Genomic DNA, 12,683 nt, shown 5'->3' with positions numbered 1-12,683 from the left:
AAAAAAAAAAAAAAAAAAAAAAAAAAAAAATTGTGCATCCATCACCATTATTGAATTCCAGAGTACTTTCATCACCCCAAAAAGAAAATCCATAGTTTTTAGCAGTCACTCCCCATTTTCCCCTCCCCACTCCGCCCAGCTCCTGCAACCATAAATCTACTCCCTGTTTCTATGGATTTTCCTGTTCTGGACATTTCAATAAATGGAACCATATATCACATAGCCTGTTGTGCCTGGTTTCTTTCACTTAGCATAAAGTTTTCAAGGTTCATCCATATTGTAGTATTGAATCAGTACTTCCTTTCTATGGCAAATAATATTCCATTGTATAGATATACCATAATTTTATCCATTCGTCAGTCGATGGGCATCTGGCTTGATAATTAATGATAAAGGACAAAAGAAAGTCTAGAAAGCAGAAGGAAATGGCCTTCAGCTCAGAAACTCAACCTAAGCCCCGGACTAAGAGACAATTACTGTGATACCTGCATTTATACCCCATTCTTGTAAACCACGCTATTCCTGGAGATTGTTACTAGAAACATCAGCTGTGGTAACATGGATAAGAAATGTTTTTTCTTATACTATTAGTGAGGGAAGAAGAAGGGAAACAGAATTAAAACATAATTGAGTAATATCCTTCAATAGGTGAGCAGATAAACAAATTGTGGCACACCAATATTCTAGAATACTACTCAGTAATAAAAGGAATAACATATTGATACATACAACATGGATGCATCTCCATGTAATTCTGCTGAGCAAAAGAGGCCAGACAAAAGTGAATACATAATATATAACTGCATTTACATAAAACCCTAGAAAATGCAAACTCTTCTAGAGTGACAGAAAGCAGATCACTGGTTGTCTGAAGATGGGAAAGGGAAAGAAGAGATTGTTACTGGGCATGAGGAAACTTTTGGATGGGTTTGTTCATTGTTTTGATTGTGGCTATGCTTTCATGGATGTATGCAGCCAATATTCATCAACTTCATATACATATCATTTATTGTATGTCCATTATATTTTATGTCAATTATATCTCAATAGAGCTGTAAAGGAACACTGTTTTTTAAAAAGTAAGTATATCTCCCCCCCGAAAAAGTGTTTGAATATGTGGAAAACACTGCCTTTATTTTGCATATATGGTTTCAGTTAATTTTGTAACAAGTTAAATTACTCTCATTTTACACACAAGGAAATTTGAGATTGAGAAAGCACAAAAATTTGCCAAGATGGTCACAGTCAGTACCAGGCTGAGATCTCAAAGTCCATGCCCTTTTCACTACACCACACTGCCTCTCACTGTTTCTGTTATAGACCCAACTCTTTGTTCTGGAATCCTTGGGTCCCAGCATTTCCCAAGTCAGGGAATTTTCTGGTCCACAGAAGTTTATGCTTTAGGGTGGTATTCCAAGTTTGTTTTCTTTTGCCTATCATTTTATGTTGCCACAAATACCTCTCTAATTATGGGGATTTAACCAATTCAGTTGATTGATTCATTCTCAGTGGATCAGAGTAGTTAATCTGGATTAGATCAAGGCAAGTAATCCTGGTCCCTAGGTCAAAGGAGTGAAAATAATTCGTCTGAGATGAAAAGCAAGCTGGACAAAACCAAAAACTGGCTACTCAACCCACCAGAAGTGGACATTGTACTTCTCTGGGACAACAGTCACTCCTTTGATTATGGGAGGCCCACAAATGTGGACTATTCAGAGTTGCTCTGAGGTATCTAATTACTTCTTACCACCCCTTCCCCTAAACTTGAGCTCCAAGTCGAGGTTCATCCAAGTCTGAGCAGCACAAGCACGAGGGTGGTTTCGTCACCTCTGTACCTCCTCCAGATCGTGCTTCATCACACAAACAAGGGAATGTTCTCCAAATGCTACCAATCGCATTTGGGTCCATTTGAATATGGACCATGAACTTGATTAAATACAATGAATGAAAAAGTGAAAGTTGGTTAAAACAATTTTTTTCTTTTTGACAAGACAGCTAGATTTGGGAGAGAAAGGAGTACTATTTCTTTCATGCAAGACTTTCACAATGAATGTTAACTGTGCCGGATACCTTTCATATGCCCCTCCAGACCCGTTCTCCATCCTGTTCTACCCGGCTCTACACCCTAGGAGACTGAACTACAGACTCAGAGGCAGGCTTCCTTGCTGTCTTCCAGTTAGGTTTGGTCAATGGGGAGCATAAGCAGATAGAAGGAAAGAGAAACATTTCAGGGTATTTGTTTCCTGGCATCCCTGCCTGCAGGGTCATAAGCTGGCTACAGCCCTTTCCTGGAGGTCACAGCTCCACTCAGAAGGGTTCTTCTCTCCCAGCTCTCATCCTTTCCAGTCTACCAGTGGTAAAGGGGCCCTGAAAAAGTACACTCTCCCTTGCAGTTTCCCTATATTCTGCTCATGTCCTTGTAAATATTCTCTGTATTAAGCTCTCCTAATTGATTTGAGGATGCCAACTGTTTTCAGTACAGTTGACATTTTCTGAGGGTTAAGAGCATGCTTATTCAGAAAATGAACTTATTCCAAGTCCTCAATTTATATGAAAACACTGACATTCATGGGGTTGATATCAAGCCCAGACAAAGATAAACAATGGCTAGGTGAGGTGTGGAGTAGGGTGGTCAAACATCACTGATTCGACCTTCCTGCCTCGGTGATTTTGTAAGGCAAAGGTTTAGATTTGCAAGAACAGTGAAAGTGGTGGATATATTTCTCAGATTTTAAAATGTGAGACATGTAAGACATTCAGGTTGCTATATCATGCTTCTTTATGTTTACAGACCATGTTTCCATGGTGACTTTGACCTTTTTGCACATGCTATCCTACTTAGATTGAGACTTTAAACCACTTTTTTTCTTGGCTTTAATGATCAAATTTAAAGAAAGATATGTTTGCTACAATAAAAACTGCCTAAATGGCAAATCTAAGAAAGAGAACAAATTTGTTCTGTGCCATCTGTTTTCTCTCACTGAGAGATATTATCATATATAGTGAAAAATGCTGTAGAAGTGAAGTGATGCTTCCTGTGTCATGCACAAGATATAATTTCAAGTAGATTTTGATTACTTAGAGTTTATATATCAAAGATGTAAGTCCCTTAAGGTAAAAGATGGATTTTGATCCTATCTAAGGCCAAAATAGCTAACCTCCCATCCCAAGAAGCGCCTCAACTATATCATTCCCAAAAGGAGTATTCAAAATAGAATAGCCACTTTAAGGTTGATTTTCTTTGATGATGCCAAAATGTCATTTATAAATCTGTAAAGTTCTTTTAAGCGAAAAAGCTAAAATGTTGAAATATTAATATGATGTGTTTATTTTTTGTTTGGTTTGTGTTATTGTGTGTATGTTTACCATAGATTAGGACAGGAGATAGAAAAAAGAAACTCATTGAATTAACCTGAGCCAGTGAGGTAAGATCTATCCCTGTATTGATGATGGGTATCTATTAGAACTTAAGAGTATATGAAAGGGGATACCCAAAGAAAATCTGGGAACTCTGGCAGCTTTCATTTACTTCGGCACAATACCAGATGGCTCTTGCAAAGCTCTCACTTCCTATTTTCCAAATGAGTGGTAGTTTCATTCTTTCAACTTTTCCTAGTTCAGTACAACATATTAATGAATAATACCATCTTGCATTTGTACAGTGTTTTACAATGTACAAAGTACTTTCCTATTCATTATCTCAGCTCATCTTTACAGTAGTTCAGATATATGGTACTTCAGGGAAAATATTAAAACCCCCATTTTACAGATGAGGAAACTAAGGCCCAAAGATATCACACAGGATTCCTTTAGTAGCAACTTAGGTTAGGTAAAAAATGGGAATATATTGGCTCACATCAACTGGATTGATGGACTCCAATTCCCACTGGGCTATCTCTTTCCTTCCCTTTATCGTTCTGTCTCTCTCTCTCTTTTGCTCCCCCTTTGTGCGTCAGACTTTACTCTCTCAACAGACTGAAACGTGAGTCTTACTACCTAGAGACTAGAAAGGATGGGACCTCTCCTCCCTCAACTTGAGTTGGAAAATTCCAGAGAAAGAATCTATTGGCCCTTGCTGGGTTGCATGCCCACCCTTCAAACCAACTCCTGTAGCATGGTGATGAAATACAATGGCATCCCCAGCTTGAGTCAAGTCCCCAACCCTCTGGCCAGTACCACCCAAACAAGCAGAACAGGAATAGACGTGGCCAGTGAGGAAACTGTGAGGAGGGCATACGGACTGCATTAAACAACTTGCCCAAGGAGCAGAGTCAGAACAACTTCTAACTGGATCTTCGGACTGCAAGCCTCCCCTTCACTTCCAGCCTCCCACTACAGGGACCACAATGGTGTCACCGAGCCCCTCTCTTCCTCATGGTTGCCAGCGTGGTCTGGTTCAAGGCTAAAACTTGGAAAAGACTCGATTCTCGTCCCAATCCTGTCACTCATCAGCTGTGTTCATGGGCAAGTTACCTAACCTCTGGGAACCACAGCTTCCTCCTTTGTAAAATAAACAACTTCTGCGTCACAGGGTCATCAAAAGGATGAAGGGAGATAACGTACCCCAGATGACTTTGAAAATGATGAAGAACTACCTTAAGGTTTATTACTTACATTCTGTATGTAAATCTTACAGAGGCTAGAATTCACAGTAACAGCCTTCAGTTGTCACCCTCCCTACCACCAGCCCTCTGTTGGCATCACTTTGGTTCTGACATTTTTACTCTTTCAGTTTTAAAAAAGCACATTTCAAAAAACAGCATCAAATGGTGTATCAAAATGAAGAGATTTGGTCCAGAAGAGAAATTTACGAACAGACGGTTTAATGGCACTCATCATACTCACATTTCAATACAGATTAACCAGGAGATGGAAAATTTCTGGAGGACACACAAAATACTATTAACAGTGGTTATCTCTAGGGAGTGGGCTAGGAGTTGATGTTTGGAAAGAAACTTCTCTTTTTCATTTATTCCTGTGTCTACTACTTGAATTTTAAAAAATCTCACATATACATTCCTTTCATAATCAAAAAAACTAATTAAAAAATTAAAAGCTTAGTTACCACAGAAAAGGAATATAGTATATACCTAGAATAGTGTCTGACACTTAAAAAGCTTTCAATACATTCTGGCTTATTAATCAAAGTAGGTATTTCTAGTTACCACCTATCCAGCAAAGTAAAATCAACTTCACTAGAATAAAGGCCACCTTGCATCTCTGTGAATGTACATTTTCCATTAATCACATTGTGAGAAATGCTTATTACCACCTGCTGAGGATATGGTTTTAAACTCTTACACCTTCACACACCAAGACTGAAACCTACTTTCTTAACGCCCAATTATAAAACACAGTACATCTGGCTACTTCTCAACTCTATTACCGCTGTTCTTGTAAGCACATTGATTAACATCAGACAGAGTGTGCTGGGGTTCTAGGAACCATTCTATCTTACAGCTGGGGCTTTGCACGATATTTTCTAAGAAATTAAAGGTTACATGGCAGCATATGCCAAAGCTAAAAGACAGATTTAAACAGCATTTAAAAAATGATGCAATGGCTATGAAGTTTGGATGCTGTGCACCAGTTAAGTGCTATACTGGTTGCCTAGTTACATCTCTGCAAAAGGCCAAAAAAGTTGTCTCTAAATCTAGAAGTAATTACAAACCTTAAAGTTTCACCATCAAACCAATGATTATGTGTGAAACCCTATGCAGTCATCCCTTAAAATAAGTGCCCGCCAGACTTTGATCAGGTGGTAGCCCTTGGGAATGTCCAAGGAGATATTTTAATAAAAGACATTTCTATATATGAAATTTTTTACCATGCTCACATTTCATTAAAGTTACCACATCTGTACTCTTCCTGTTTTGTCATACCCAATTGCAGTCTGCTACTATAGGATATTAAAAAACTTTCTAACCTAGTTGATATAACTTCTATCCCATGAGAGGTGGAAAAAAGTACCGTGTTTTAAATCGTTAAACTTAAAAAAAAATTTTTATTGCAATCAGCTTTGCAAATTATAGGCCAGTTTATAATCCAGTAACAAAAACTATGCATCTTAATACTAACAACTAGTGTCTTAACTCTATGAATTTCCTGATTGGTTCTGCCTGGCAGACACTTTTAAGTCCAAATATCTTCTCCCAGTAATGGGACAGGATGAACAACAATTTTGGTCTAGAAATTTAAAAACATGAGTGTATTAAAATGGATTAGACTTCCTCCAGAATTTGAAGATAGGGAGAAACAGTCTTTTTTTTTCTTCCTTTTGAAGTTCAACATTTTTTTTTTGAGGTAAAATTCACAAAACATGAAATTAATCATTAACCACTTTAAAGTGTACAATTCAACAGCATTTAGTACATTTACGATGTCACGTAGCCATCATCCCTATTTAGTTCCAAGACATTTCTATTACCCCCAAAGAAACCCTGCACCAGAGTGGCTTGGATCATTTGGATCTCCTATTTACATTTACTCTGTAATTTCTCTTTGGAAAGGAATAAAAGAATCTGAGTTTAAACAACAGCATAAGGATTTCATCTCCTTTCATTTCTTCTGGAGCTTGTTTGATTCACAAAAAAACCAGCTGAGGTTCAAAGCTGAAAGGAGGCTAGTCTTAACAAAATGAAACCAGGCAGGATTGAGAGTCTTAGAAGGAAGGAACCCCAAAAAGGGACTGACAAGGATATCAGAATAACTCACAATCTATCCAAGCCCTATCCTCATCAGAAACCCAGATCTTACCTCCAAGACTGATAGTGTTCAATCTTTTTTTTGGAAGAAAAAAAAAAAAGAACTGAAAGAGAATTCCTTGTACCTACCAATTAGAACAGTTTAGAAGACAGTAAACAAACATTAAAAAATATATATATATATAGGGGCTTCCCTGGTGGCGCAGTGGCTGAGAGTCCGCCTGCCGATGCAGGGGACACGGGTTCGTGCCCCGGTTGGGGAAGATCCCACATGCCGCGTAGCGGCTGGGCCCGTGAGCCATGGCCGCTGAGCCTGCGTGTCCGGAGCTTGTGCTGCACAACGGGAGAGGCCACAACAGTATATATATATATATATATATATATATATATATATATTGCCAGCTCCTCAAAGTCAAAGCCTATTCTAGGGAAGCTAATGCACTGCCCTTCCGAGTACACTTACAATCTCTTTGTCCCAGTGGCTTAGAGAATAAAAATCTCCAAATGAAGCTCACAGAAATGTAAGAAATGAGGCTCCTTCTGTATTCCTGTTTTCCTAGTCTGGCTTTGCTGTGGGTGAGGGGAGGGCAGGGCAGAGCGTATGGAAGCATGGAGGAAGGGCTGAGTAAGAATCTTCACCCAGATGCAGCCACTTACTTACATCAGGGTAAGTAGCTCATGTTCTACCACTGGGAGTCAGAGAGCACCAACGTCTTAGAGCTGGATAAGACTCCAAGACATGATCCCCTCCAATCCCCTCCCCTTGGGCATCAAGATAGTCTTCCTAATACTTATCTATTCTTGAACATTCTGTGCTGTCTCTTAGGAGGGGAAAGTTCAATTCTGTTATACAAAAGGCAGGATTCGAGCTAAGAGAGCACCATGCTGCTCTGGCAAACTTGTAATTTCCATACATGCTGACATGCTGAAAAAGATTCAATGAGGTTCTGTGGTCACCTCAATAAGAAAGCTATTAAAGCTGTGATCATCAGAGATGCCAGTAACACTGGGGAATTAAAAGAGTGGGCCATGAAATCTAATAACACTTTATAAACGTTGCTGGTTCTTCTGAGTTGGTTTTGGGCAAACATGTATATGTGGATACAGATTTTTCCAGAGTTAGATTCACCCTTATCCTCAGCCCAAACCCTGGAGGTTACTGTCATTATTTCATTCAATCAGATTTTCTATTTCATTCAATCAGATTTTCTATTTTCTATTTTCACAATTCATCGGCATGACAGTCACTCTCCACTAGAGCTGTTTTTAGACAGCTAGGCGCCCAGAACTCCAGGAGTTTTAGCACTGAAGCTCCCAAGTCCCAAGTAACCCCCCAGTCTTGGACAAATCAGGATGGTTCATTACTCTACAGCTAGCCCTAAGTTTGGCCTTCAGATCTGTATTGCTGACCTGTCTTGACGTGGATAAAAAAGGGACTCGCTACAAAAATAGCTGCAACATTTAAAATCTCCATCAAAAATTTCTGGCTAGGGACCTCCCTGGTGGCACAGTGGTTGAGAATCCGCTTGCCAATGCAGGGGACACGGGTTCGAGCCCTGGTCTGGGAAGACCCCACATGCCGCGGAGCAACTAAGCCCGTGCGCCACAATTACTGAGCCTGCGTTCTAGAGCCCACGAGCCGCAACTACTGAGCCCGTGTGCCACAACTACTGAAGCCCGTGCGCCTAAAGCCCATGCTCCACCACAAGAGAAGCCACCACAATGAGAAGCCTGCACACCACAACGAAGAGTAGCCCCTGCTCGCCGCAACTAGAGAAAGCCCGTGCACAGCAACAAAGACCCAACGCAGTCAAAAATAAATAAATAAAATATAAATAAAATTTTTAAAAATTCTGGCTATATTCTATCCTGGAGATGGTTTTTTAAAAAATAATGCAGTGATACATTTCATTCACTAGGTGAGCAATGGTTTCTTACTTTGTGGGGATGACTTACCTAATGTATAGTGGAAATTAAACCATACTTAGAAATTAGCTATAATAAATACCACTACAGTAAGGTTCTAAAATATTATGTTATTTTTCCCTCCAAATTCCACATGTTAGAGCCTAATAAATAAAGCACAATGTGACAGGCAGACATAACAGCATAAAATAAAAATCTCACATTTCTTTGGTGCCATTCAAAGACCTTGGAACCTGCACACTGTAGGCAAACTCTCCAGAGTTGGAGAAATGCCAAAAGCAGCACGCTGTCTAGAGGCCACACCCATAGTACCAGAAAGTCTGGCCAAGGAAGGAGCCTTTGGACTTCAACCTGTCCACTTGATCCAATGCCAAATACTCCAAGAAAACTAAAAGCCTTCAGTCCCTGTATTTACAAACAGGTTTTGCAGAGTCAAGACAAGAACTTGCTTCATCAACTTGGGAACCCTAAACCTTCTCAACCCTATACAATGAAAGGTAAGATAATCCTATCTCTGCTACCTGAGGCATTTCTACCTTTCTGAACAATTAATCTCTTTTACTTTGTAGTAGGCAGAATAATAGCCCCCAAATAGGTCCATGCCCTAATCCCTGGAACCTGTGAATATATAAACTTACGTGGAAAAAGGGACTTTGAAGATATGATTAAATTAAGGACCTTGGAATGGGGAGTGTATCTTGTATTATCTAGGTGTGCCAAATCTTATCATATGGGTCCTTAAAGTCAAAGAACATTTCCTGGCTCAGTTCAGAGGAATGAATATGGTGGAAAGACATATGGAGATGGAAGGCTGTTGGCTTTGAAAACGGAGGAAAGGGGACTCTAGAATTCTTCCCTAGAGCCTCCAGAAAGGAACACAGCTCTGTCAGTACTTTGCCTTTAGGCCAGTGAGATCTCTACAGAACCTAACTTGCAGAACTGTAAGATAACATATTTGTACTTGGTGGATTTGTTTTAATCCACCAAGTTTGTTACAATTTGTTACAGCAGCAAACAAGAAAGGAATACATCCTTCATCACTGCTGTTCAATTTGCATAATGCCTTAGTAGTATTTTGCTTTAAATCTCAATATTTGACCATTTCTTGCCTAGTGTTTAATTTGCTTCTCTGTACAGACATAAAAAATAGATTTGGTACTAGAACAAATATGCTCAAAATCCCTCCAACAGTGCAAAACAATATTTCCTTTTACATGTCTATTTTGTTTAGTTTCTTTCTTTAGTTTGTTAGCACAGAGACCACTTACATAAGGAACTACTTTGCATAACTGAAACCAGTAATTTTGCATGAAGCAAAAATGCTTGTAGGTAAGAGTAAAATGACAAACAACCTCTTTAAAGGTGTGTAACGACACAGTAGTTCTCAATGTCTCCTTAGGGCACTCTGGATACCACAACGGCTGGAAGATGCCACTGGCCTTTTGTGAGCCAAGGACAGGGATACCAAAGAATACAAGGAAGAATTGCCCCATTCAACGTGTCAGCAACCCGCACCGAGAAACTCTGCTTGGATTGATTTGAAACATTTAAATACAGTGATTAGTATGAAAGAAATCAACACCAACATCAGACAGAGAACATGAAAAACTTATTTTAAAAGGCTTCATTATTAATAATATTTGGTAGAGTGTAGGGATGGCTTAGCCCTCACCTGAAAGATATTAAGTACTTAACTCCAAAAGAACCTCATTATGGGGTCGTAAAAGCTATACATGGCATTAAAAGCACACATACACACAGGCCTTCCTTCTAATAAGCTCTAGACCAGAGATTCTCAATTGTGACTACACATTGTAATCACCTGGGGAGATCTTATAAACTACAGATGTTCGGACCCCTCCCCAAGGGATTCTGACTCAAGTGGTCTGGGTGGGGTTTACATATCAGTGTTTTCAAACACTTCCCTGGAGATTCTGATGTGCACCCAGGACTGAGAATCACTGCTCTGTACCATCCGTGAGCAGTCTACTGGACATATACGTCTGGATGTGGCCACTCTACAGATTTGAATCTGTTCCTCTCTTCCTGTATCTGTAGCCCAGTTATCATCACTCACTGAATTTCCCAAAAGGGAAACTGGGGAGTTTTTCTAAATGTCCTCCTCTCCTTCATCTTCAATCAGCAATTTCATCAGTTCTCCCATATCCAGCCCATCATTTGCAAATCCAAGACATCTACTGGCCTCCCTTCCATTAGTTTTTCTCTATTTTTTCTCCTAAGAAGGTTTTGATACTAGTAAATACTAAATATTGGATGAATGAGTACATGGGTAAATGGCTAGCTTCAGCAAAGTAAGTTAGGTTAAAAGCAGGTTTTATTTTTTATTTGCATTTTGCTGTAGCCACTAAATAGTTGTATAAACAATTAAAAATCCAACAGCCAAATTCAAGCCATCATCATATAATCCAACGCTCCAATGGGAAAAGAAGAGAAGGGGTGGAGGTATAGATGAAACAATACTGGTCATGAGTTATAATTGTTAAAACTGCGTGATAGGGATATAGAAGTTCATTATATTATCCTATCTATTTGGTATATGCCTGAAATTTATCAGAATGAAGTTAATTTTAAAATGGGGGGGGGGAGGACTTCCCTGGTGGTGCAGTGGTTAAGAATCTGCCTGCCAATGCAGGAGACATGGGTTCGAGCCCTGGTCTGGGAAGATCCCACACACCATGGAGCAACTAAGCCCACACGCCACAATCACTGAGCCTGCACTCTAGAACCCGCGAGCCACAACTACTGAGCCCTCATGCCACAACTACTGAAGCCCACATGCCTAGAGCCTATGCTCCACAACAAGAGAAGCCACCACAATGAGAAGCCCATGCACCACAACGAAAAGTAGCTCCCACTAGCCACAACTAGAGAAAGCTCATGCGCAGCAACGAAGACCCAACGCAGCCAAAAAATAAATAAATAAATTTATAAATAAATAAATAAAATAAAATGGGGCGAAGTCCATGTCAGGACTAAAGGAAACTGCATCTCGGTTGGGGAGAGAAAACACATTATCACCTGTCTCAGCAATATGGTGACCTTTCAAGTCTACAGCTAGATTCAAATGGCTTTACTCAGTTTCAAAAGCCAAGTCAGTTTCTTCAAGAAGAAACCCCACCAGTATTAAATTGACCTTTTATTGTGACTGTTGTTGCTGCTGAAAAAGCCCTTATAATGCCTACAACCAATCCGTTAAGAACAGGGTTTACACTTCTCTGGGCTAATCTACTCTGACATCTGTCTTTCACTATCCTCAATGGCTGCCACCAATTAATCATGTTCAGTGCCATAGAGACACATTTTGTTAAAGCAGTGACCTCAAAGGCTTCCAAACTCAGGTTTTTAGAAGAAAATGGGTGAAATCTGAGTGAGAAACCTGATTTTTAACTATCATTAAGGAGAGCCATTTTTTTTCCTTTAAATCCTAAAGTCATGTCAATATTGCTAAACACTATGGATGCTTCTTTTTGATCAACATCACATGTTAAATGCTTTCATCTCTAGGCTTAAGATTTTTCTTTAACTCTTGAAGTTCTGATTAGATTTAAGATCCTAGAAGAAAATATTTCAGAATTCTTACCTCTTCAGTTCCCAAAGCCTGAAGCTCACTGGCAGATCTGGCTGTTGAGAAAGCAGAGTGGAGAATGTATTGTTTTGGTTTTTTTTTTTTTTTTTTAAAAAAAAAAGAGAAATAACATGATACATAAAAGCTGAACAAGCAAATAAATGTTTCTGTAAATAGGGTTTGGTGGTGATGGCTGGATAGCTCAAGGGGCAGAGGGGCTCACAGGTTTACCTTTCTGAGCCAAGAAACAAACATTTTGTTAACTCTTTTTCTTTGAAGAAACAGATTTGTGAAAATAGGAGTCCCTTTCTTTGTGAACTTCCCTAACCTGAAAGAAAACATGAAAATACCAAGTCGGCTTGGGAACCTAGGGCAAGCACAGCTCTTGGTGACGGAGTCTGTGTACCGCTGAGATGAATAAGAACATGCTTTCCTCCTGACCTAACTTGGTTAGCTCCCAGCAGGAC

General features: G+C 39.5%; 1 protein-coding gene across 1 annotated transcript in view; it reads right to left on the bottom strand.

Moving 5' to 3' along the window:
- Window positions 1–12,683, bottom strand: part of GNG2 (G protein subunit gamma 2) — a 137,072-nt gene that overhangs the window by 104,049 nt on the left and 20,340 nt on the right. The window contains exon 2 of the mRNA XM_007445953.1: window positions 12,232–12,272. The gene's annotated coding sequence lies outside the window, so the exon portion shown is untranslated. The remainder of the gene's footprint in view (window positions 1–12,231; window positions 12,273–12,683) is intronic.

This window comes from Lipotes vexillifer, unplaced genomic scaffold, assembly GCF_000442215.2.
Source record: "Lipotes vexillifer unplaced genomic scaffold, Lipotes_vexillifer_v1.1 scaffold43, whole genome shotgun sequence".
NCBI lineage: Eukaryota > Metazoa > Chordata > Mammalia > Artiodactyla > Lipotidae > Lipotes > Lipotes vexillifer.
This window is presented reverse-complemented; position numbering and strand designations above follow the sequence as displayed.